This window comes from Erinaceus europaeus, chromosome 2 (genome assembly GCF_950295315.1).
Source record: "Erinaceus europaeus chromosome 2, mEriEur2.1, whole genome shotgun sequence".
In the NCBI taxonomy this organism is placed as follows: domain Eukaryota; kingdom Metazoa; phylum Chordata; class Mammalia; order Eulipotyphla; family Erinaceidae; genus Erinaceus; species Erinaceus europaeus.
The window spans coordinates 176442221-176469603 of record NC_080163.1 but is presented as its reverse complement, the minus strand read 5'-3'; the positions used below and the strand labels follow the sequence as shown (position 1 = coordinate 176469603).

General features: G+C 44.5%; 1 long non-coding RNA gene and 1 other non-coding gene across 3 annotated transcripts in view; both read right to left on the bottom strand.

Annotated features, from left to right (window-relative positions):
- LOC132537024 (uncharacterized) overlaps nt 1-27383 on the bottom strand; it is a 263643-nt gene that overhangs the window by 54653 nt on the left and 181607 nt on the right. The gene's annotated exons all lie outside the window — the stretch shown is intronic.
- Nucleotides 26239-26345, bottom strand: LOC132537222 (U6 spliceosomal RNA). The gene has a single exon (XR_009548684.1). It is a non-coding gene; the product is annotated as a U6 spliceosomal RNA (small nuclear RNA).

The following is a 27383-nucleotide window of genomic DNA, read 5'->3' as shown; positions in this document are numbered from 1 at the left end:
AGTGGCGAGCAGGGTGAGTGAAAGATGGTGGTTGTACAGGGTGGAATCTGACAAAGGACCCAGACTCCTCTATCCTCCCTCCACCTGCCCAAAGAACTCAGCCCGCAGAAGACCAGAGAGATAGCTGAATCCCCCACAGACCCAGTGTCCTAGGTTCCTGGAAGGGTGTTCTGGAAGCCCAGGGCCTTCCTGCCATCTCTCTTGGCTGCAGAAACTTTTCCCCAGAAAGTAACTGAGTAAACCAGTCAACTGGCCCCCCCTCCCACCTCAGAAGCCTTCCTGAAGAGTCTCTCTATCTTCAAATTAGAAAGGAAAAGAAAGAAAACAGAAGAGTAGAGAAAAGAATAAAATAAAGAAAATATTTCACAGCCTTTTTCTCAGGGAGATAGCTGCCTGATCTGAGGCTGGGGAGCAACCCAGATTCTATTGGGTAAGCTTTCTTCTTCTTTTTTTTTTCCCCTCATGGAGAAATTGACCAAGATTTCCACCATCAGGTGAACCCAGTCATGTCTATTTTTCAAGATGTCTTGATTGCATAGGACAGTTGCACCAGAGAGAGAAGAAACCAGAGCATCACATCCACACATGCAGGACCTGGGGAATCTAACCCGGAATCCCCAGCATGCGAGCCTGATCCTCTGGGCCATTTGCTCTGCCACATTCAGGAGAATGTAAAAAAGCAATTCCCCGCCAGGGAGGCCTGAGCAAAACCTCCACAAAGACCCAGTATGGAGTACAACCACCAAGCCTCTGCACTATGCAGGCCTCCAGGAGGGGGTTTTCCAAGCCAGGCAGAGGCTCAGAAACCTAGCCTGTTCCTCACAAGAGAGAGGGAGGGGATGCAGAGACCAGCAGCCGCCCCCCACACACCTGCACAATTCCCCTGGAGAAGGCATCTGGATCTGCCCCTCACTGGAAGTCAAGACCAGTCTGCTTTCTCCAAGAAGCCTGTGCCCACTTCCACTGCCAGCTCCAAGCTGCAGAGGAGGGAAACACAGAACTGAACAGGTGAGGGGGACTTGGAGGGGGGAACCAAATCCACACACACAGCCCTCACCCCACCCAAGAGAGGCCTGGTGTTAAAGTGTCAGGGGATGGGGGGAAAGGCTGGGCGGGCCTGGCCACTCTGTGCAGGAAGAGTGACCTCTGTAGGCCCGGGGTTGCTCCTAGCTCAGCTCCTGGTTGGCTCCTGGTCAGCTCCTGCCTGGCTCTTCCTGGATCCTAGTGCAGGCTCAGCTCCTAGTGCAGCTCCCACCCTCCACAGCCCTGGCCACCCATTGTGTGTGCAGGCAGACAACAGTCCCCCCCTCCCAGCACTGTCCCTGCACACACAAGAACCACAGGAGCCCCCTACCCACCCCCCACCGGGCAGGGAGCCCAGCCAGGCCCAGGCTGAGGGGAAGGGGTGAGGCTGGGGGTGGGATGGGGGGCTCAGAGTGGCAACCAGCAGGTTGCAAAGTGCCAGACCCTCAGACCAGGCCAGATCCACAGCCCGGGCGCCTGGCTATGCAGGGGTTCCAGCCAGCCGATCTGGGTCACTGCTCTGAAATGCATGTCTCTTCCGAGAGAGAGAGAAAAACAGAGACAGAGACAGAGAAACAGAGAGAAACACAGAGAAAACATTCCAGTTCTAGAAGTGCGAGTGGACCCCCCCCCCAAGCTGGTCCCGCATCCCGCGCCCCAGCCTTCACCCTAGTCTGGTTGCCTGGCTCGTCATGTTGCCCCAGGTCAAACTCGGGGTTCACTATTCCAAACAGCCGCCCCCCAGGACCTCATCGTGGGCCAGACCGAAAGGACAGACGCACATTTCGGGTGGGCGGGTGCGCAGAAAGTTCTCTGTGCCTGGCTGCACCCGAAGCCTCTGCAGGCCGGTGGGTTCCGGGGTCCCCTCCTGCCCGGGGTGCAGAGGTGTGGGGGGTTGGGGTGGGCGGGGAGCACACTGGTCGGCTTACAGCTGTGCGGGCGAGTCCTCACCCTCCGGGGACTCAGAGCCAAGCCACCAGCACGGACACTCTGGGCGAGGCCCAGGACCTGAGGACCCTCTCTAGGCAGGGAGGAAAGGGAAGGCTGGCCCCCCGGCTCTCCAGCTGGGTCCCAAAAGAACAAACACCTCATCACAGACCCCTGCAAGCGTCAACCCGGCTTTGACCTAGCACGTTATGATTGGGCCCTCCTCAATCCCTATCGAACAGGCCATGGCCGGTGTGCTGCTATGTTCCATCGCTGGGGAGCCAGAGACAACCCGAAATGGCCCTGCGGCTACAGACAATGACCCACATAGTCAACGACTGCCACCTCTCCAGATTCAAAGGAGGTCTCCAAACTTTACAAAAGGCTCAACCTGACACTGTTGACTGGCTATGGAAGAAGGGCAAACGCTAGAAGAATAACTTTGCTGCCCTTTGTAGGGGATGAGTGCCCTCAAGTGGCTAAATCCCAAAACTGCAGCTAAATCAAATCTGCGTGAATCTTTTTAGAGAAGTTCCAATGAGTCTCTGACAGACAAGGGAAGTGAATGACAACATGGCCACCTGTCTGTGCTTTACCCATGTGCCAGACACATGAGGTAAATCTAGTATATGTGATCCATTCCCTCCTTAATCTTTTAATCATCCCTTATGGCAAAGACAAACATCTGTCTCCTTTTTCTGGATTGAGTGAGGAAAAGCACTGTTTGAGCATTACATCATAGTAAGAATGTCATATTTTCCTTCAAATAGTTAAGGGAATGTAAGAAAGAAAGAAAAGTTTGAGGAACCACTCAGCCTAGTCAAGCACTCAGATGATGCAGCAAGACAGAACAGGCTTCTCCCCACCTCTCCCACACAAGCAGGCACAGACACAAACACACTGTCTGGTGCTCAACACCCTGATTTTTCTGACCAGTGATTCTCTCACTGATGTTAATCTGGATGTTTCTTGTCTGTGATCAGATGGAGTGCATCCTACAGAGCTGTTTAAGACAAGAAGTCGTGGAGAGGCGGGAGGTGCACCTGGCTCAGAGCACTAGTTACAAGCTGCTGGGTTCAAGACAGGGGTCCCCCCTAAAGAAGGAAGAGCTTCACAAGCAGTTGATGCAGTGCTGCAGGAGTCTCTCCTCTCTCCCTCCATCTCATTCACTCTACTTTTTCTGTTGCTGACCAGTGAACTATGAATACAATAATAATAAAAAAGAAAGTGAGAGACTTTCATGTGTGAGGATCTCAGGTCAATTCCAGGTTCAATCCCACTGCCAAAGGCCAGAGCTGAGCAGTGCTCTTATATTTCTCATTAAGATAAATAAATTATTAAAAGAGAAAACATACCAAGAAGCTAAGGCATCTATTGTAGGCTACATCAAGTCCTCCAATGGTTCCTCGAATGTGTGTCTTTTATACTAGAGTTCAAGGACATCAAAGAATGTCCACAACTCATTTGCCAATGGATTCATTCTTTCAAAAATGTTTTTATGAAGATAACATTGCCTTTGTGTATGTACACATAGACACACACACACACACACACACACACACACTTATGCTCCTGGAAATAGTGTGTCTGTGACAGCATCCATGTGAATATACTACTGTGATATTTACTCTGTTTAGAATTACATAATTAGATGACCACTGCATGAAATAGAGGCTAGGCTTGTAGCATCTCTATTATTTCCAATAAAAGCCTGAAAGTCTATAGTCATCTCAAACGGAAAAGATTAAAAGACTCAAACCTGTAGGTGCAACTGGCTTTAGAGGGGCACTCTGTCAGCTGTCAGTTATGATGCTGACCTTTAACCACTGACATCACAGCCCAGGAGCGGGCCCTGGCTACAGCGGAATCTTCAGTCTTGAAGACTGAGATGAGCAGTTCACACAGTACTGTGCCTAGCTCTCTCTTTCGTGTCAAGGAGTGAAGAGTCGAGGATGTCTGCGTCTACCAGAAAGTCTTCGAGGCTTTCAGGGTGTCTGCACTGGCTGCCCTGCTTAAGGTAGAGTCTGTCTATTCACATACCCTGAGTGACCAGCAAAGGAGGAGGATGGTCCCAGGAGGTGCTCTGTGTGATTCCCACTGACAGGATCCTCAGGTTCAGCCCTGGTCTCATCAATAGGTACTTGTGTTCATGAGATTCCCAACTGCTGATGCCAGAGAGCAGGCTTGACTTGTTAGGATCAGAGTCCTGTGGGCTTACTCAGGGCACAGCCAAGGAATAGCTTAGTATTTCCTTGAGTTGAGAAACATTTGAATGTTTGGTTTATTCTCAGCTGATCATGGGGATCTTGGCCCCCTCAACCCAAAGTGATGACTGATTAAAGAAGATTAGAGTCAGTTTTCCAGAATCCTGTTATCTAAGTGTGTATGTTAACCTGAGACCACAATGGAATGACTTCTTCACACTCTTGGATCTATGCAATCTGACTCCTATAAGTCACACATAGATCTGTTTAGAATTATTTTTATGAGAGAATAAAAAAGAAGAGAAAAGAAGGAAAGAGAAAAGAAAAGGGGGAGAGGAATGGGTAGGGAGTGAGGCAGAGTCACTCAGGCAAAAATTGCAAATGATACTTGGGGTTGATTATGCTCCGCAACACTCTATAGACACAGTGCTACTTTCAGGCCTTGGCCATGTGTCCCTGAGTTAGTTCTTTGAAACATTTCTCATCCTCTCTCCTTTGACCTCTTAGTGTCCCCTTACATTTTTTATCCTTATATTGTGGAGGTCAGTTTTAATTAACTACAGTGTGGTTTGTTGACACAGGGTGTCTGCAGAACACTCTCACCTCCACTCAGGTCCTCACCCAGGACCAAGCACCAGGGCCCCAATACCCTTGCTCCTGCTCACTCCCTCTTAGTATCTCCTTTCTAACAGGTCCTGAGACTCTGCTACTTTCTTGTCCCCTGACACTGAAGTGACAGATCCTGGGCATTGTCCTTTAAGCTGCCCTCAATTACCACCATTCCTGAGTGACCACAACTGTCACAGGAGCTGTGTCTAGCTCAAGACTCCTGAATTGGGCTGCTGAGCCTTCTGGGGAACTAGACTGCTGTAATGCTCTGTGAGGGCTGACATCAGCATGAGCTCCTGTGTCCCACCAGCCAGTGACAAGCTGCCCTGTGGGTCTGCTGTGTTGCAGCTCTTCTATGGAGGAGGGCAGTCTGGAAGAGAACATCCTAGTGTTGCCTTATGGCCATATCCAATTCATGGGCACTGGAAAATTCCAGAAGGGTCGGAGGTGGCAGAAAAGGCAATTGATCTTATATTCCAACGTGCTGCTCATCTCCAACACAAAGTATGTACCTGCCCCCTCGGGAGTTGGTGTAATGCACCAAAGTCAAAGACTCTGGGGTGGAGGAGCAGGGGGGAGTACAGGTCCTGGAAAAGGATGACAGAGGACCTAATGGGGGTTGTATTGTTATGTGGAAAACTCTCAGGGTAAACTGAGAAATGTTATGCATGTACAAACTATTGTAGTTACTGTCAACTGTAAAACATTAATCCCCCAATAAAAAATAAAGAAACACACCCACCATCTCCTCAGGAGAAACCCAGCTGCTCCCAGATTGCAGGGATGCAAACTAACAGCGCTGTGCTCTATTTCCTCTCCAGGTACAAGAGTCACTTCAGAATCAAGTACTTGGTGCCCCTGATGGACATGTGGGTGGAACCCAACATGAGGAAAGCTGCTAGAGCCCGCACATCGCTGGTCTTCGGCTGGGCTGACTGCAGCTTCATGGTCTCTTTTCAGTAAGACTGCAGCCAGGCCATGCCTGTCTCTTTATGACTCTCAGGGGGAGCACAGCTCCATCTGGGGCGGTCTCTTAGCCACACGTGCTCTGACCCCCACAAGGACAGCTGTGTGCTCTCCACTGTCCCAAAATGGCTCTGATTCAGGCAAACACATGTAGCTGCTAAGCCCTTTTCAGGTGGTGACCAAGGGCTTGAACCCGGGTCCTTGTGCATGGTAGCATGTGCAGTTAACCACCAGCACGACCATATTGACCTAATTCCAATTAATCCTCCATTTAGAAGATTTCCTTGCCAACCCAGCAAACTTTCAAAGAACAGGGCCCCTCACCACCCAGTGACCAGGACAGGCCTCTTGTATCACACAGTCACACCAATAACAATCAATGATGGTGTTTACACTGGCCTGCACTCACAATATGTTTATGTGAATTTTGTGCATTTTTAATTTTTTTTCTCCCCTTCTCTTGGATTTCAGATCAGTTGAGAAGATGGAGCAATGGTACAACAAGCTTTCTGAGTATGTCCTTATTTCATGTATTTGAAATCTTCAAGTTCTCAGAATGCAGAGTCCTAGCAGTCAATGCCCATCCCTACTGTCCCCCTTCTCTTCATGCTGTGATGGGAGCTAACATCACCCTGCACCATGTATTAAATGGCCCTGACATAAGGGCAGGTTTCTCCATGGGCCGATTCTCAAAGCAAATGAACCTTCCAGAGCTACAGCCCAGGGTCTGGCCTGGACTCCAGGCAGGCCTAGAGGATGGGATGTTCAGCTCTGGTCTCAAAGACCTGACACCATAGACATGTTTTCTGGGATCTGTCTCATTCTACAGAAATATATTTGCATACTGTTTCTCTCATTACATCTTGCACATATCTTCAAAAACTTGGTATCTTGAAAAAGCATTGAAAAATGTTGAAATGATTAGCCAAAACACAAGTTCATTTGATAACAGTCTAACAGCTCATTTCTCCTTCTCTCTTTTGGGTCACTGTGGAATCCATTAGCAAAATTTATACCGCCATTCTCGAATACCTGGATACCAACCAAGAGGAGGCAGAACACACCTGTGTGAGTGTTTCTAAGAATAGAACTCACATCCCAAGTTCCTGCTTCACACAGAAAGTGGTCTAGAGATGAGAGAAGAATTCAGCACATACCAGCCAGAAAGATGTGTTTTCCTATTTACACACAGGTCTCTATGGCCACCAAAAAGGGAGCTGAGACAGGATGCAACCCTCTCTTGCATAAACAGAGTGGTTTGCATTGCTCCCTGTGGATTATCTCCTCCTGGAATGGGTGACTCTACTAATTAAAGAAAAAATAACAACCTCACTTTTCTTTATGCTATTGGACCAAAAGCAAGCTAGGAGGGACCAGGCAGTGGTGTACCCGGTAGAGTGCACGTTACCGTGCAAAAGGACCTGGGATCAAGTCCCTGAGACCTACTTGTGGCAGGGGAGCTTCATGAGTGGTGAGGCAGTACTTCAGGTTTCTCTCTCTTTCTCTGCCCCTTTCTCCCCCCTCTGTTTCCCCTCTGTCAAAGAAAACGAAAAAAGAAAACGAAAAAAGAAGATAGTGGCAGCCAGGAGCTGTGGAGTCATGATGCAGCCACCAAGCCCAGTGGCAAAAGAAAGTTCTTTGCGTATCATTTGGTTTCTGGAATTGCAGTACAATAGCTAAGACATTTACTATGGGGAACTAAGACATTCTCTTACCCACATTTTCAGTAGTGACTGAATAATGGTTAATAAGCTTATACAACTATAGGGGTAGAGTTCCATGCTCACCCCACTCCAAAGCACTGTGTCTCCCATAAGAGATAACTCCATAGTTCTCACAAACCTTGAGATAGATTGGCACATCCATTTGGGGGGAGGGACTGGAGCTGATTATGCTTAATGAATTGAGAAGGTGAGAGCTACTAGGTGGTTTCACACATTTATGGAATATAAAGCAATGAGTCATGTGAACTTGAACGAAGTAATTATGAGTATCTTCTCCAATTTGTAAATGTACTTCTTTCATTATGTTAGAATCTTTCAGTCATGTGACCTTGGATATCTTATCTTTCCCATCTTAAATCTTTCCCCATTTTCAGAGACGGGACTACATCTTCTTCCCTTGGAGTTTTTTTTTTATTGTTTTACTATTTTAACGATGGATAGATACAGAAAGAATTTGACAGGGGAGGTAGAGAAGGAAAGAGACAGAGTCACCTACAGCACTGCTTAACTACTCATGAAGATATCCCCCTACAGGTGGGGCCAGGGCTAGAACATGAGTCCTTGTCCATGGTAATGTGTGCACTTAACTAGGTGTACTGCCTTACCTGGCCCTAAGGAAGGTTTCTTTCTTTCTTTCTTTCTTTCTTTCTTTCTTTCTTTCTTTCTTTCTTTCTTTCTTTCTTTCTTTCTTTCTTTTTCCAGAGCACTGCTTTGCTCCGCTCTGGCTTCGGGTGGTCCTGGGGGTTGTACCTGGGATTTTGGAGCCTTGGGCATGACAGTTTCTTTGCATAACCATTATGCTAGGAGATCCCACTATGCTATTCTCATAAGATAACACTTATTAGACCCATGGATGATGTCTGCATGTCCCTTGGACACTGTGTGCTCTGTTTACAATTCTTTACTGCATTAGAATGGGATCATTTTTAATGACCTATCACAAACCAATTCCTCCTTAATTTCTCATCTTCATTAACAGCTTAGTATGTCAATAATAAGGCTTTCTGGCAGGGTAGTGGCACCGAATCCTGGATTCTTACACTTGGTAAGGTGTGTGCCTAACCAGCTGCAACACCGCCTAGCCCTCTCTTTTATTTTTCTTCTGCATAATTTGAACATCTGCATCATGTCAGGGTTGGCCTTCACTCTGTAGCATTGATGCCATTTTCCTGCTTCTTCATACATCAGGCAATGCTTCTCCTCTAGTGGGGGGGTATATTTTTTTAAATGCATTTGATCAGAATGTTGACATTTTAAATAACAAATTACTCAACCAGGAGTTACCTATGTATGTATCCTGAGACTAGAGAGAAAGCAGGAAAAAAGTCAAATACCCTTGTCAATATACTTCTAAATATGCACTGAAAATCCAAGGATTCACTAAAATCTACAGTGGCGATTCTAAACCACAGTCACCCCCAAGGGGTCAAGTAGCTTTGATACTGGACACAGGGCGCTCCCGCCCTCTCTCTCTATGGGGGAACAGAGCTGCTGGGAAATGTGTTCTTCCACTGCTCACTCCAAAGGCTTATTGTGACCCTGACTTCTTTCTCTCCTAGAAGTCTGAGGAACCTGATCAGGGGTCTGTGAGTTCCAAGATGGAAAAAACCACAGAGCCACCTGCAGGTGAGTGTCAGGGCAATCTAAGAAGAGGCTGACTGGAGTGAGACATTAACTGCAAAGGCTCAGGGAAAATGGTTTCCAGCTTAGCTTCAATACCTTCTGACAGGGAAAAGTGCAGGCAATAGGCCTCCATGCATTCAACAGACACTGACCAACTCACTGCTCTGTAACAGACTCTGATGATAGTCCTTCTCTACTTCTCTGTGGCAGACAGGGTTGCTCTGTAGAGCTCTTTCTCATGGGGAATTCATTGCATTCCAGGCACAGGAATGTATAAGAGCATCTTCCTCTTTACTTTGTCAACTCTTTTCTTGGGCACATGCTAGGGCAGGGTCTCCTGTCAAATTCATGGACACAGAGACACAGAGACACAGCCTTCTTTGCACAGAAGGTCCAGGAGAAGGCCCATGTGTCATCTTCTACAGTGAGGTGAGTCTCTTTATGGTCAGCCTGGACCTAGATTCAGATTTCTCTACATGTAGGTGGCAAACATCTGCATGAACATGAAGTGGGCCAAATGCCAGCCACTGAGGGGCTTCCACTAGAAGGAGATGATTCCCGCAGCCTTGCATGTGGAGACCAGCTGGGTGCCTGTATATGCTAGGTGCCAGGTCATATCTCCTTCTGAAACAAGCTCATGACATTGAAAATCAATCCAAAGGAGGGGGTGGGGGCAGGATTGGCAGGGACCCAGTAGCCCCACAGAAAACCATGCACATCTCCAAGGAAGACATAGCTCCATTGCCATGCTCTGGCTACATCCCGTGGTCACGATGGGCTCATCATGACCACTTCAGCCTGAACCTATGCTTGGATTTCTCTCCGTACTAAGGTGAATATCACCATGAAAATGGAATGGCTCCACTGCCTGTGACTCAGGACCAGTCTCAGGAACAGGAAATCTCTGGCTTGGCTTCCAGCCACCAGGAGTCCGTCCTTTTGGAGCAGCTATTTGAGGACACCCCAGGTTAGTTCCTCCTCAAGCCCAGACCCCAGGACAGGGCCAGCAGAGGAGAGGGAAATTGAACACTTTGCTGCCAGTGCCACCTCTGTAACCATTTGTCCCCTCCTGAAAACAGGCTCATGACACTGAAAACCAGCCTCACTGGAGAAATGGGATCAGAATATACACCAGAACTAATAGTGACCCAGCATGATAACTTCTACTTTCAAGTTTCTAGAAACCTCTTAAGTTCTCCAATAAAAAGCCATGGCCAGTTATATACACCTTCAAATTCAATCAAAAGTAGGGAGTCCAGGTCTCCTTTCTCAAATCCTCAAAGATTTTCCTGCTGATATGCAGGAATCATCTCCTACACTTATAACTGGGTTTGTTTTCTCCGACTGTCCTTCTACAAAGATTTCAGTTAGAAATGGAAGTTCGACCCCTTGGTTCTCCATGTCCTTCATCCTCTCACTGCATGTGCTCTGCTCCCTATGGCCCCTCTTTTGTCCACTGCTAATCCCACTGCTATGTTCACAGGTCTGCAGACTGGGGGTGACTCTACTTTTACCTTGGGCAGCTCTGTAGACAGAGGCCACCACAAGAGCATCTTGGTGGCTCTGGACCAGAGGGATGACACTGTCAGCAACCTCCATGATGTGGAAAGCATCAGGCAGAGCTCCGTGTTCAATCGTCTGCACGGGGGCCCCTCATGGCCACCTTTGCTGGACGTCACTGCCTCTGAGCTCAGAATTAAATACCTGATGGGTTGTGGGGACAGGGCCACCCATAAGCTGTCACTCTACAACTATGCCCTGAACCACCCCATCATCCCTGTGAACCTGGCAGTGGAGGACATCATGGACTGTGCCACTCTGCTCCACCAGAAGGAGAAGGCCACCAGCACTCAGTTCTCCTGCATCATGGCCGTGCTGTGCACCAGCAACCACACAGAGAGTAACAAGGAAGACACGGAGGAGTGAGGCCCTCCATCCTGGTCCCCTGTTCCTGCTAGAGGTACGTGCCTCCTTCCTGACTGATGCCAGTGGTACAAAGGTGACCAGGCTCCTGGACACACCTCATCTACACCATGAGTCTGGATGAGCCTAGGCCATGTGAGATTAATTTGAGCAACCAGTCTGTGTGAGACACAAGGTGTTCTGGCTGATTAAAACAGGGCAAGAGAATCACATCCCAACAATGGCAGGACTTTACTCATTCTCTTGGTGGCAGCACAGTCTGAGAGTAGGCTGCAGAATTTTGCTGTATAGAGAGGAAAGGTTTCTAGTACATGCTGACTAGGTTTTAATATATTTAACTTTTGATATTAATTCAATTTACCTAATGGCTAGAGACAGTAATTAAGGTGGGAGGGAGAGACATATGGGGAGAGAAGGAGAGACACCTACAGCTTTGCTTTCCAGCTTCTGAAGCTTCCCCCCCTGCAGGTGGGGATAGGGGCAAGAACCCAGGTCCTTGCTCACTGTGGCATGTGTGCTCACCAGGTGGGCACCACTTAGCCCTTTCATGAATTTATCTCCAAGGAGACATTCTCCCTTTGACTTATTTCTTCAGGAATCAAGAGGAAGTTAGTATATGAGAATATGTTTTGACTAAGATAGCTCTCTGTTTTTCATTTCAGGCATGACAAGAAGACAACCTCCTAATTCCAAGCCAGGAGAGTGAAACCTACAAAAAGGAGCAGTGATGGACCAACTCACACCTCTCTGAGCAGGATCCAGAGAGCCCCCTAGCAACACCCTGCTCAGCTGAAGGGCTAGGGCTCCTCTCAGCACCTTGCTGGGGGCTCCCCTGGCAAATCTGCAGTCAGCGAGGCCACCTGGGTGTCTGCTGTAATGCCAACAGACAGCTTCCCCTTTCTAGAACTGACCCTTTCTTTTCCCTGTTACTTTATAATATCCAATTGAGAACAATTATTCTCTTAATCCTTTACAGGATTTTGAGTTAGTTCTCAGTCCTGCCATCTATGTGAAAACTTCCTGGTGGAAGACATGAAGCCCTCTGACTAACACAGTTCTTTTAAACTTTTTTATCTAGTGTGGTCACAGTAAAAAAAATGTCAACTTTCTACATCCAGCTCATTTCATTTGAGGCATCTTCCTTGATCCCTTCTTACATCCTGCTTTGAAGGTCTTTTCACAGAAATCTCTCTCTTATTCCTTTCACTGTATGTATGTAGTTATAGAGTCTTTTGCTGTATTTTCTTCTTATTTGTACTGCCATAATAAATATCACTTCCTGACTCTGTGCCTTATACAACCACTCTCTTTGCACAGGGCTCATACGAAACCTTGGTGGACTCCTCTGGGCAGCTCTGCATTAGCTGAGGTCCCATTGTGTTTGCAGACAGCTAACAGATCAACTGGATCTATTTTCTGTGTGTTGCCTGTTCCCCAAGCTTCCACAGGGTGGCACCTAGATTCTTCAGTGCTGGGAGAAGGGCTCCCATACCACAGCCAGACAGCCACTGAGGTCTCTGCCTGTTTCCCATTTGTCCATGTTCCATGGGCCAGAGCAAGGACATGGCTGAGTCTGCAGTCAGCCCAGGAGGAGACAGTAGCAGAGACTAAAGATGGCGCACTTCAGACTTCTGGATGGCTGTTACTGTGATCAGCACATTTCACTTGCAAAGTTCAAGTGACACTCCTAGTGCCATAGGCCCTCAGCTACTAGCCTTTTACTCCTTAGCCCAGCACTTCCCAGACAGTAGCCAAGTGTGGGAACAAATGGTCATGGAACAGCCACTCATTATGCTGACACTGGCCTCTTTGCACCACATGCAGGTCAGAAGGTCACAGGTCAAAACTGGCTTCCTGGGGAAATGAAGGTCACTGTTCAACCTGACTGCCCTTTCTCTTTTTTGGAAAACTTAGTACTACACTAAGAACTTTAGAAAATATAACACCCGGGATTCGGGCTGTAGCTCAGCGGGTTAAATGCAGGTGGCACAAAGCACAAGGACTGCCATAAGGATCCCGGTTCGAGCCCTGGCTCCCCACCTGCAGGGGAGTCGCTTCACAGGTGGTGAAGCAGGTCTGCAGGTGTCTATCTTTCTCTCCCCCTCTCTGTCTTCCCCTCCTCTCTCCATTTCTCTCTGTCCTATCCAACAACTATGACATCAATAACTACAACAATAAAACAACAAGGGCAACAAAAGGGAATGAATAAATAAATATAAAAAAATTAAAAAAAAATAAAAAAAGAAAAATATAACACCCAATGTCCTTTCAAAGAGAAGTGACATTTTTAAACAAGCAAGTTCACATTTTCCAAAATTAAAAGCACAAACTTTCTAAAATATCAGAGTATGCTTTTGTCAAAATTAAAAAAATGAAAACCTGTGTACACTACTACTACACCTGAAAATTATAAAAGTTTAAGATCAGGAGTTGGGCAGTAGCACAGCTGGTAAAGCACAGGTGGCACAAAGCAGGAGGACCGGGGTAAGGATCCCGGTTAGAGCTGCCAGCTCCCTACCTGCAGGGGAGTCGATTCAGAAGTGGTGAAGCAGGTCTGCAGGTGTCTATCTTTTCCTTCCCGTCTCTGTCTTCCCCTTGTCTCTCCATTTTTCTCTATCCTATTCGACAAGATCAACAACAATAATAACTAAAACAACTAAACAAGGGCAATAACGGGAATAAATAAATTTTAAAAAGTTTTCACTCTCTGAAAGGCAATAAAAAAAGATAGATACAACGAGTTGGGCAGTAGCGCAACGGGTAATGGGCATGTGGCGTGAAATGCAAGGACTGGCGTAAGGATCCCGTTTCTAGACCCCAGCTACCCACCTGCAGGGGAGTCATTTCACAGGTGGTGAAGCAAGTCTTCAGGTGTCTATCTTTCTCTCCCCCTCTCTGTCTTCCCCTCATCTCTCCTTTTCTCTCTATGCTATCTAATAATGATGACAACAATAATTACAACAACAATAAAAGCAGTAAGGGCAACAAAAGGAAATAAATATATAAATAAAATTTTTTAAATGCACCATAAAAATCTTTTTTAAAGAAAAGATGGAAACAATTATTTCAGTCAGTTCCAAATCACTGAGCACGGGAGTTTTCTTTTATATTTTTCAATAGTGACCCACTTTTTTTTTTTTTTTTGTGAAATGACCTAGCAGTTGCAAACAAGGGGCTGGGCAGTGGTGCCCCTGACTGAGTGCACAGCACAACGCACAAGGACCAAGATGCAAGTCCACAGCCCCCGCCTGTATGGTCTCTATCTTTTCTACCCCTTTCAATTTTGGTCCTAAGTTTTTCAAAAGATAAAAATGTTTGCCATAGAAGGTACAAGAGAGATGAGAGTAGAGGCCAGGAGAAAATGTTCAAGCCAATGGGCATGTTGGTCGATTCGATTCTGGTCTTTTACTAGTGGGAAACGCTAGAATGTGTCTAGATGCTGATAAGAATACTCCTGGAGAAGAGGGATGTTCAAGTTCAGTGATGCCAGAGAGGAGGGAACAGAGGCACAACCTCTGGGGAGGTAATGGGGGGGGGCAGTGACCTCAAACCCAGATGAAGGGCCTGACCTTTGGTCAATGGAGGAATGTTGCTTCCATTGGAATAGACAAGAAATCTGGAAAGACGTCGGTGTCTGTGGAAGTTGTTTTCTCAGTGAAGTCTGAGTCAAAGCCATCAGTGGAGGGTTGTAGAGAGTAGACACTGGAAGCTTTGATATAGCTCACATCAAATTGCCCTTTTACTTATGTTTCTCTTTTTAAAGTTTTGGACTGGGGAGTTGGGCAGTAGCACAGCAGGTTAAGTGCACGTGGTGTGAAGCCAAGGATCTCGAAAGGATCCCAGTTCAAGCCCCCGGCTCCTCACCTGCAGGGGAGTCACTTTACAAGCGGTGAAGCAGGTCTGCAGGTGTCTGTCTTTCTCTCCCCCTTCTTTTTTTTTTATTTTTTATTTTTTTTCTTTTTTCTTTAAGAAAGGATTAATTAACAAAACCATAGGGTAGGAGGGGTACAACCCCACACAATTCCCACCGCCCAATCTCCATATCCCACCCCCTCCCCCGAGAGCTTTCCCATTCTCTATCCCTCTGGGAGCATGGACCCAGGGTCATTGTGGGTTGCAGAAGGTAGAAGGTCTGGCTTCTGTAATTGCTTCCCCGCTGAACATGGGCGTTGACTGGTCGTGACCCACTTTTTTAAGCTAATTATAAATACAATCAACATTATAGTTTCTTTTGCACCTCCCTAATAACAAGTGTAATATTTTTATGTATTTATTGACTACCTGTACTTTTTCTGTACCCTATTCATAATATTTGAAAAACTCTAAAGGCCCATGTGTCATTTTCTTTTTGATGTTTCATTGTTGTTGCTAATGCTATGGCTTCTGCTCATTAGCTATAGGACTCTATCATCATTATCAGCTGTCTTCATTTAATTTGATTTATTTTATTCATATATAATAAATATATCATTTATGTTATTTTATTATTGGCTACAGGACTCTAAGATCATCAGCAGCTGTCTTTATTTTATTTATTCATTTTGAATGTATGTAGAGACAAAGATGAAGAACCGAGGTGCGGAACTGTTCTACTATTTCTAAAACTTTCCCCCATCCCCACCTAGCGAGTGGGGACTGGAGCTGGAACCCGGGTCAACAACATGGCAACTTAAGTGCTCTACTGGGTGACACACAAACTGCCCACTTTTCTCAATTTTTAAGAACTTCCCATAGTCTTGAATACTCAGATGGTCTCCAGGCATGTCACTCATCTAACTTCCTTATCTTCCACTGTCCCTGCTGGGGAGCCAGCATAATGGTTTTATATGTCAAAGGCTTCCATGCCTGAGGCTCTGAAGTTCCAGGATCAATTTTCACCTCCACCATAACCCAGAGCTGAGCAGTGCTCTGATCTTTCTCTTTTTGCATCTCTCTCATTAAAAATATAAAAAATTAAGAGTCGGGTGTTAGCGCATCGGGTTAAGTGCACATGACGCAAAGCACAAGGACAGGCATCAGGATCCTGGTTCGAGCCCCAGGCTCCCCACCTGCAGGGGGTTTGCTTCACAGGCTGCGAAGCAGGTCTGCAGGTGTCTATCTTTCTCTCCCCCCTCTGTCTTCCCCTCCTCTCTCCATTTCTCTCTGTTCTTTCCAACAAGGACTACAACAGTAATAACTACAGCAATAAAACCACAAGGGCAACAAAAGGGAATGAATAAATATTAATAAAAAACTTTTAAAAATTATAAATATATATATATATATATATTTTAGGGTCCAGGCAGTGACACATCTGGTTGAGCCCACATGTTCCAGTGCACAGTGACCCAGGTTGAGGCCTCTGATCTCCAACTGAGGTGGAGAAAGCTTTGAGATTGGTGAAGCATGGCTGCTGGTGCCTCTCTGTCTCTCGCCTTCTCCACCTCCCCCTCCATTCTACATTTCTCTCTGCCCTTTCCAATAATAATAGTCTGTTAAAAACATATATCTGTACTTTAATTTCTAATATTTAATTGTATGCCAAGACATATGCACAGCTATGTTTATATAGCTACATAGTTGGTAAATCAAAATATGGAAGCAACCTAAACACAAACAACTAGATAACCATGTTAGAATGGGGCATGGCTGGTGATGCACACAGCTGAGACTGCTCTTATCATACACAGGGACCTGGGTTTGAGTCCCTGCTTCCCACCAGCAGGAAGGATGTTTAATGAGTGGTGAAGTAGGTTTAGAAGTCCCTCTCTCTCTTTTTTCATTTTTACTTAATTCCCCGTCAGGGTAATTGCTTCGGCTCAGTGCCTATGCTACAAATCCACTGCTCCTGGAGGGTACTTTTTCCTTTTGTTGCCCTTGTTGTGTATCTTTGTTGTAGTTATTATTGATTTTTATTTCTGTCATTGTTGTTGGACAGGACAGAAATTGAGAGGAGGGGAATACAGAGCGGGGAGAGAAAGATATGATTAGTGAAGTAAATGAATAAATCAATCAACAGATTTTTCCTTTTCCTTTTTTTTTGCCTCCAGGGTTATTTATTGCTGGGGCTCAATAAGAATCCACTTTTCCTGGTGGCCTATTTTTTCATTTTATTGGATAATACAGAAATTAAGAGGTGAGAGGGATGGAGAATGATGGACACACTAGCAGACCTACTTAGACTTTTGTGAAGTGACCCCCCTGAAGGTAGGGAGTGGGGTTTGAAACTTGAACCTTGTATTGGTCCTTGTTCTCAGTACTATGTGTGCTTAACCAGGTACACCGCCAGCCCATTCAATATACATATTTAAAAATATTTTATTATCTTTATATATTTATTGATGGGATAGAGACAGCCAAAATTGAGAGAGAAGGGGGTGATAGGGAGGGAGACACCTTCAGCACAGCTTCACCACTCATGAAGCTTTCCCCCTACAGGTGGGGACCAGGGGCTTGAACCTGTGTCCTTTAGCATTGTAACATGTGCTCTCAACTAGGTGCACCACCACCCAGCCTCTCTCTCAAAACATTTTTTTTCAAGACAGCACTTCTTTGTGAAAAAAAAAAAAATAGGAGACTTCACCTCTCTGGCTAACACCATCAAGCGTGGTTAGAGGTGCAGAGGTGCAGGTCTGAGGCTTGTTTTTTTTCCTGAGAACATGTAGCTGAAAACATGGAAAATGGGATGAAAAAGACACTGGGAACATTGAGTTTGGGACAGGGGTATTGATGCCTTTACATTGTACAATGCCTGTTTTCTACTTTCATTATTTTAATAAATCATTTCACCTAAAACAAATTACACTGTGATGACAAAACAAACAGAAAGACCCAGCAACTATATTGTTCCCCAGATGTACAAATTATTATATTATTGACAACAACAACAACAATAAAACAACCGTAAACTAGGTGTTCAGAAAGTAAGACTCATCCTGCTAAAAGGTATTTTATGCAATTTTCATTCTTGGTGCAAAATCTTTCTTCTTAAGATAGAGACAAAAAACAGAGGGGTAAACAGACAAATAGACAGGGAGAGAGAGAGAGAGAGCCAAAGCTTTTTTCATCGTGGAGGGTCTGGGCTTGAAGCTTTGTCATAAAAAAGCAATGAAGTGCACTAAGACAGCTTTTTGCCCTTCCTCTGATGCAAAATCTTATCAAATCATTTTTTTTCTTTAGTAGGCATATTAGAAACATAACATGTAAGCATGGGGGAATAGGAAGCTAGAGAATTACAAAAAAAAATTTAGCTCTGACCATCAACATCCAGTCAGTATGTGGGAAGTAAGTCAGGGTGGAGTGAGGTTAGAGCCACATTCTAGCTGAGTCAAGGCCACTTCAGCCCAGGCTATGCTCAGAGTCCCTTTCACCCCCTCCCAATAGTCCCTGTGCATTGGAGTCCCCAGTACAGGTATGGATTGACAGGCCTGGCAGTGCATCTGCTCCCGGGGTTGCCAGGATACTGGACACACCCTGGGGTGGGGAAGGCCTCCTCCCAGGTCCTAAAGGCCCTGCTCAAATGAGAGAACAATGCACCTACAGAGAAGCTCATGCAGGACAGGCTCTGGGCACTCAGCATAGGAGCCACTGTCACCATACACAGGTGGGGACCTCCAGCCGGTGGGCAACACGAGATAATGCAAACAATATTCTTCATAAGAATGCAGCTGTCTCTAGGAAGAGCCAGCTTGTTGGGGACCCTGAAACTATAATGTCTCATCACTTATGTGACCCATTTCTCTCATACTCGCAGCTATGTATTAAAACTAGTTATGATACAAATTCTTTGTCATCTTTGTAGTTTTGTTTCCAGCTTTCACAGTGTTTTGGACACATCAGGGTAAACTCAGACAGTGGTCAACAGGGCCCTTTAGGTTAAAAATAAGCCTGTCTTATTTGATACCCCTGAATTATGCCTACATCCTTGGCATAAGGTCAGAATTTGAAAAGTAAACAGAGAATCAGATATAGTCACTAAAATGGAGATAACAAGTCTGATATAGAACAGTTAAAGACGAGGAGAGAGACCATTCTACTGTGTATGCCCTTAAGATGTTTATACTTGACATAGCTACATGTATACACAGCCAGTATATAACGAAAAGAGCTGCCAGTGCAGAACACATACAGGGCAGACTCTTTTTTTTTTTTTTTTTTTTTGTCTCCAGGGTTATAGTTGGGTTCAGTGCCTACACTATGAATCCACTGCTCCTGAAGGCTATTTTTTCCTTTTGGTGCCATTGTTGTTAGTGCTGCCATTGTTGTTGGCTAGGAAAGAGAGAAATGGAGAGAGGAGGGGAAGACAGAGACAGGGAGAGAAACATAGATACCTGCAGACCTGCTGCACCGCCTGTGAAGTGACCCCCTGCAGGTGGGGAGCTGGGGACTAGAACCAGGATCTTCACTCAGTCCTTGAGCTTTGCACGACATACGCTTAAACAGGGCAGAATCTTGTAAGTAGTACACCATGTGCCTGCCAATCTTCATTATAGAGCTCAGACTCCTGGCATCTGGTCCTTAAACCCAACACTATTCTACAATACCAGTTACTATTGAGGGCATAGGAATAATTAGAACAATGTGAACAAGAAAACTGGAATACGGTGCAGTGGAATAAGTGCTAGACTCTTGAGAATGAAGTCCTAAATTCAATCCCCAGCACTGCATATACAGAACGATGCTCCAGTTCTCTCTCTTCCTCATATTAACAAATAAGTAAATTTTGGAGACTGGGCTGTGGTGCACCAGGTTATGCACATATATAACCATGTGCAAGGTTCTGGGTTCAAAGCCCTGCTCTACACCTACAAGAGGGACACTTCCCAAGCAGTGAACCAGGTCTTTCTTCCTTTTTCTCTCCATCTTTCTCAATTTCTCTTTCCTATACAATCAAATAGAAAGAAAGAAAAGTAATTCTAACAAAACAATGTGTCTAAATGGTCCTGCTAAATTATTGCTAGCCAATTAAATTTTTATACTTATTTATTTTCCCTTTTCTTGTCCTTGTTTTTGACTGTAGTTCTAGTTATTATTGTTGTCGCAATTGATGTCGGCTTTGTTATATAGGACAGAGAGAAATGGAGAAAGGAGGGGGAAGACAGAGAGGGGGAGAGAAAGATAGACACCTGCAGACCTGCTTCACCGCCTATGAAGCAAACCCCCTGCAGGTGGGGATCCAGGTGCTCCAACCAGGAACCTTACACTGGTCCTTGTGCTTTGCGCCATGTGTGCTAAACCCGATGTGCTAACACCAGGCCCCGAAATTTGATTCCTTAATAAATCAATGATACAGTAAGCATATTCAGTAATATTACCTTAATATCTTGGACTTCATATCCTACCCTGTGGTCAGTGACACTATTCTGGGTGAAATTGTAGGTCTGAATTCTTTCTGACTGGGTTCTTGTTCCAACCTGTGCAGACATAGAAAGGAATTCACATTTTAACATAATTACTATCTTTACTACAATGGAAAAGGCACCCGCAAATTCTTTTCTAAGGATTTCTACTTCTGAAGGTCAGGCACATACATTGACAAAGAGCAAGAGTGGCAGGAATTTAATTGTTTAAGACTCTTGTTATCTCAGGTTTACTTATGGAGTAAGAGTGTTTCTTTTTTTTTTTTTTCTTCCTACACTACAAATCCACTGCTCCTGGAGGCCATCCCCCTCCCATGCCTTTTGTTGTTCTTTTTGTTTATCATTGTTGCTGGATAGGACAGAGAAATTGAGGGTGGGGGGGAGACAAGGAGTAGGAGAGAAATACAGACACCTGCAGACCTGCTTCACCACTTGTGAAGTGACATCCCTGCGGGTCGGGAGCTCAAACTGGGATCCCAACCCCTATCCTTGAGCTTTGTGCCATGTGCGCTTAACCCGCTCGCTGCACTACCACCCAGCCCCCAATAGTGCTTCTTCAGTAGTTCCAATTCCAATCAAAGCCAAATTATCAGTGGTCTGGGAGGAAGAGGCAGAGTGGATAAAGTACAGGATTCTTAGGCATGAGGTCCCAAGTTCAATCCCCAGTGCCACATATACCAGAGTAACGTGCTGATCCTCCCTGCTCCTCTCTCTCTCATTAATGAATAAATAAGATCTTTAGGACAAAACAAAACTATCTCTGAAGATGGGTAGGTTGCACCATGGAAGAAATTAGAGCTTCTAAATTTTAGGTCCTGAGTCCAATCCCAAACATGCAAATGCTAGAGTGCTGCTTCTGAGCCTCTCAACCCCCTTCTGTAATTCATGAAATTAAAATAATTAAAAAACTATATTTTACCCTCATCAGTCCGTTATCCAGCAATTTTACTAATGTGTTAACTCAAATTTCTTCCTCAAGCTATTTCTATTCAGGATTTGTATCATAACTGTCTAAAGAGAAAATTGGTTTAAAGGTCATTTTTATGAAATTTTTTATGGAAATTAAGATACTTTCAAGTTTTAAAATAAAACATATTATTACAAAAATTTATTACAACTCCCTGTGGGTTCAGAAATAAATAGCTCTGCCAAAACCATACTGCAAAGTACAAGGACCAGCGGAAGGATCCTGGTTCTGGCCCCAGCTCCCTGGACCTGCAGGAAAGGTACTTCACAAGCAGTGAAGCAGGTCTGCAGGTATCTGTCTTTCACTCCCCCCTCTGTCTTCCCCTGCTATCTCCATTTCTCTCTGTCCTATCCAACAACAACAACATCAATAACTACAACAATGTTAAACAAGGGCAACTAAAAAGGGAAAATAAATTAATTCATTTAAAAACACCATACTGTAATATTTTCTACTGAGAGAGTCTAAGGTCGAGGGTCAGGAAAGGGTTTTTCCCCCACTTCATTTTTCTCTATTTCCTAGATTTTGAATTACATATATATGTAGTTTTATTCAAATGTATAAGTTCTACTAAAGTGTATGTATCATTTAAATAAGCAAAGTATGTATACTCTTGTTCTCTTCAGATTGTATAAATCTTTTGCCTCTTAAGTAAGCAAAGTATCATAATATTTTAAATTATAAAAAATAAAGGCTGCCGCTGTCTGGGAGGTTGTGCAGTGGATAAAGCTTTGGGGTTATGTGTGAGGTCTCAAGATTGATCTCCGGCATCAGATGTGTCAGAGTGATGCTGCGGTTCTCCTTCTTCCTCTCCCCTAATTTTATCACTAATAAATAAATCTTTAAAAACAAAAGTAAAACCTGAATGTGGTTGAAAGAGAATTTTGGGGTTGGAAGGCCAAAACAGCCACGTTTTTGAGTTATTTGCAGTAAAACTTGTAGCATTTTAGGAAAAGTGGGCTGCATAACAATAAGCATTATAATAACTGTCACAAGTCACTTTGATTTAGATATCTTAGTTTTCCCTACTTTTGGCCGTTCCACTTTCCTACCCTTGTTTTAGCCTGCAGTAGTGTAAATGAGTGCAAATGATATATTAATCCCTTGCCTGAGATGGTCTCAGATTGCAGAGGAGCATCAGTAGGTAGACTTGAAGCTAGGAATTTGGATTTCCAAACCACTACTTCTTAGCAAACCCCTTCTGGCACAGACACAGAGAGCCTAAACATTCAAGTTATTTCTTATTCACAGCGGAGTATATTTTCTCTATGTCCTGAGATATTTTTACTTGGTCAAGAATAATGAAAAAACATTTTTAATATAAAGAAACCTTTTTAAAAGTTTTTTTTTCTTTTTGCTAGGTAAGAGAGAAACAGAGATGGAAAGGGGAGATAGAGTGGAAAAAGAAAGTGAGACATATTAAGATAGTGTTTCACTGCCTGTGAAGCTTCCACCTGCAAGTGGGGATCAGGGGCTTGAACCTTGGTCCTCTCACACTATATAACATGTGCCTCACAAAGTGACCTTTAAAAAAAGATGTATATATTGATGTATTTTAGTACACCAGAGTTTCATACTTACATAATCCTACTGTAGCCAACAGTTATTTTCTCCTTTTAAATTTAAAATGAAAAAATGGGGTCCAGGAGGTGGTGTAAGCAGTGGAGTGCACATGTAACAATGCACAAGGACTAAGGTTCAAGCCCAAGATCCAACCAGCTGAGGAGAAGCTTCACAAGTGGTAAGGCAGCGCTGCAGGTGTCTCTCTGTGTCTCCCCCTCTACATCTTCTTTTCCCTCTCAATTTCTATACAGGAAATAATTAATGAATAAAATATAAATGGGGCCAGCTGTGGTGCATCTGGTTAAGCACACAAATTACAGTGCATAAGGAACCAGGTTCAAGACCTTGGTCCCCAGCTGCAAGGGGGTAGGGGAAGCTTCACAAGTGGTAAAGCAAGGCTATAGGTGTTTCTCTGTCTCTCTCCTGTTCTATCTCCCCCTCCCCTCCCTATTTCTCTGTCTCTGTCCAATAATAAATAAATATATTAATATATATAAAAGAAATTTGACTTTAAAAATGAAATAGAAAAAGTGGGAGAAAGAGCATGTGAGAAACATCACAGTACCTGCCATCATGCCTGGTGCTCCCATGTTGTGTTAGGGCTCAACACCAAGTCTGCAAGCATGGTGATGTGATGTGCACTCTACTGGGGGAGCAAGCTCTGGACCCCTTCGTTTATTTATTTTTATGGATAGAGCACCACTCAGAACTTCTGTATGCTGGGGATCAATCTTGGGGCCTCATGCATGTGCAGTATGCAATTCACCAATAAGCTACCTCTCAGTTCAATGCTTACAATTTTGAGATAAAGACCTAAGCACAGATCTACTATCCACTGAACTTGGCTTGCTGTGTCTGTGTTACTGTTCAGTGGTGCCAGGAATCAAGCCCAGGAACTCCCATATGTAAGGCATGTGCAGAATGACTCTTCGAACAGTTGTTAAGTGATTCTAAAAAATAAATCTTATCTGCAGTGTCCTGAGAGGTGGTGCAGTGAATAAGACATTAGACTCTCAAGCATGAAGTGCTGAGTTTAATCTCTGGCATTCCATAGGTCACAGTGATGCTCTGGTTCTTCCCTCACACCTTCTCATTAATAAATCTTTTTTTTTTCCTTTCCATTTTGTTGCACTTGTTGTTTTATCATTATTATGGTTATTATTATTGTTATTGATGTCATTGTGGATAGGACAGACAGAAATTGAGAGAGGAGGGGAAGATAGAGGGTGAGAGAAAGATAAGACATCTGCAAACCTGATTCACCACTTATGAAGAGACATCCTGCAGGTGGGGAGCCAGGAACTCAACCCAGGTTCCTTGCACAAGTCCTTGTGATTTGCATCACCTGCAATCAACCTCCTGCACTACCACCTGACCCTCACCTTTCTTTTTTTCTTTTATTTATTTTCTTTTATTTTATTTCTTTTATTTTTATTTATTATTTCTTTTATTTACCTGCATTCTTCTGGTATTTTGCTGTCAACACGACTTTCTCTATAATCTTCTGGTAAAGCCTATCTCGAAGCACATGCAGAGCGATTTCTTTGTTTTTTTTATCTGGGAGCGTCCTTAATGGCATTCAACTACAAGCCCTGGAAAATTACCAGGACCAAAGACAGATGGGAGTTCCCACAAGGCAAACTAAAACAGAACCACGATATTTAAGACAAGCAACCATGAATCAGGAAATTACTACAAAAGGTTAAGAACATTTTAGATTTAACAGGCTTTAGAAATGATACCTAAGGGAGGCAGAAGGTAGCACAGTGGGCTAAGCCCACATGGCACAAAGAGCAAGGATCGTTAAGGATCCTGGTTCAAGCCCCCTGCTCCCCACCTGCAGTGGAGTCACTTCACAGGTAGTAAAGCAGGTCTGCAGGTGTCTCTCTGTCTCTATTCCTCTCTATCTCCCCCTTCTCTCTCAATTTCTCTTTGTCGCTATCCAATAACAACAAAAAAAAAGAAAGAAAGAAAGAAAGAAAGAAAAGAAATGATACATAGATTGCTATATGGAAAACTGGGAATTGTTATGCAAATACAAACTATTATATTTAATGTGGAATGTAAAACATTAATTCCCCAATAAAGAAATTAAAAAGAAAAAGAGAGAAAGAAAGGAAGAAATGATACCTAGCTTAAGATGTAATAACTGTTGACTCACCTGTAAAGAAGGAAGCTTCACAGGCGGTTAAGCAGTGCTGTTGGTGTCTTTCTCTCTACCTCCCCCTACGATCTCAGTTTCTCTGTCTTTATTCAATAAACAAGTAAAGTAAAATAAATCTTGAAAAAATACTTGTAAATGGTTGCTCTGATACTGATATCTTGAGGTGTTTCCTATATGAAGGCTGAATGTAGCAACACCTATTGATGAGGATGATTCTTTCTCCAAGTTCTGCCTCCCAATCCCACCGCAGCACATTCATTTACTTTCAAAGATCAACATACAGCAGGGTATTGTGACCCAAATGTAGATACACACCTTGTCTGTCTCAAGGAGAACTAAGTCAGCTTGACCCACTTCAATCATCAATACAGAGATGTTGAAAATAACATGTTTATATAGAGAGACCAATGCAAAGAAGCTACCCAGTGTCTTAAAAAAATTATAGTGACTGTTCTTTCCTTTGCCTTGGTTCTAAATTTGTTGAATTTGGATTTTAAATGGGCCTGGCCTACTGTTGAGTCCAGTTACCCACCTAAATCTAGGTGCAGGTTGTCTGTTTCTTAAAAAGAAAACATAGCATAGCATGTGGCTGGGGGTCTGATCCTGCACACTGCAAGTGAAAACAAAGGCAGGCAATGGGCGGGACTCCTTGCATAGAGGAGCAGTGCTTTGCATGTCTCCCTCTCTTAAAGGATACAGAATGGAGACTGGCAGGGAGGCCTCTCAGCTGTCCCATGCAGGTGCAAGGTTCTGGGTGGGATTGATCCCCAGGCACAATATTTGAGAAAAAATTTTTAAAAGACTTTGTATTATTTAAAATATGTACAGTTAAGAGAACAATATTACCATGATTTTATTCAAAAAAGCCAATCTGCAGTCCTGGAGGCTGGCAGAGTGGTTGGAGTTTTGGACTCAAGCATGAGGTCCTGAATTCTACCTCCAGCATCACATGTTCCAGACTGATGCTATAGTGTTTTTCCTCTCTCTCTCTCTCTCTCTCTCTCCTCCCTTTCTCCCTCACTGATTAATAAATCTTTTAAAAGAGCTTCAGCATATGTAGAACCAGAGTTCAGACAGACCTGGGATCCCACACATACAAATCCAGATCTCTTGCCACTGAACCACCTCCCAGGTTGCATTAACTGGCTCTTTAAAAAATTATAATTACTTATATGTGTGCACATATATTTTATAATCCTTTTTTTGAAAAAATATGGTATGCCTCATGAATCTGTGTGTAATCCTTGAGCAGGGGCCATGCTAATCTTCTATGTATCATGCCAATTTTAGTATATGTACTACGGAAGCTAGGACTATATTATAATCTTATTTAAAAAGTGTTAAGAGAAGGAGACAGTTGGAGTCAGGCAGTGGCACAGCGGGTTAAGCGCACATGGCGCAAAGCTCATGGACCAGAGGAAAGATCGCGGTTCTAGCCCCTGGCTCCCCACCTGCCCGGGAGTCCCTTCACAGGTGGTGAAGCAGGTCTGCAGGTGTCTGTCTTTCTCTCCCCCTCTATGTCTTCCCCTCTTCTCTCCATTTCTCTCTGTCCTATCCAACAACAACGACATTAATCACCACACAATGTTAAGCAACAAGGGCAACAAAATGGAAAAATAAATAAAAATAAAAAAGAGTTGAAAAGAATAGACAAAAAAAAAAAAGGGAGACAATGAGACCTTGGTGGCAACACAACAACAAAAATAAAATAACCTATTTATACTCTAGAATTGCAGAATGGCTAGGGCAATGGCTCTGTACGAATCAAGTCCTGAATTCAATCCCCAGATTTGCATGTGCCATATGACTATGCTCTGCTTCTCTTTTTTGTATTAATAAATAACATTTTTCCTTTTTTTAATTTCCTTTTTTTAATTTCATTTTTTTTTTAAAAAAACCGCGGTTCCTGCCCGGTTCCTACCCAGCTCCAACATCGGCTGCTGCCTGGCTCTGTGGGGCTCCTAGTGCAGCTCCCACCTGCCAGCATCCTGGCTGCCCCATTGTGTGAGTAGGAAGACTGCAGTCTCCCCAGGACTATCCCCACAGACACAAGAACCCCAGGCGACCCCTGCCCACCCCCCACCACACACGGAGCCCTGCCAGGCCCAGGCCACCGGGACGAGGGGGGTTGGGGGTGGGTGTTGGCAGTGCCCTCCAGGACCAGCAGGTTGCAAAGTGCCAGACCTTCAGTCCAGACCCAATCCACAGCCCAGGCCCAGGGCTCAACAAGGGTTGGAGCCAGCTGGCTTGGGGCACCCCTCTGAAATGCATGTCTCTTCTGAGAGAGACAGAGGCAGAGAAAACACTTCAGTTCTAGTAGTGCGAGGAGACCCCCAACCTGGACCCGCACCC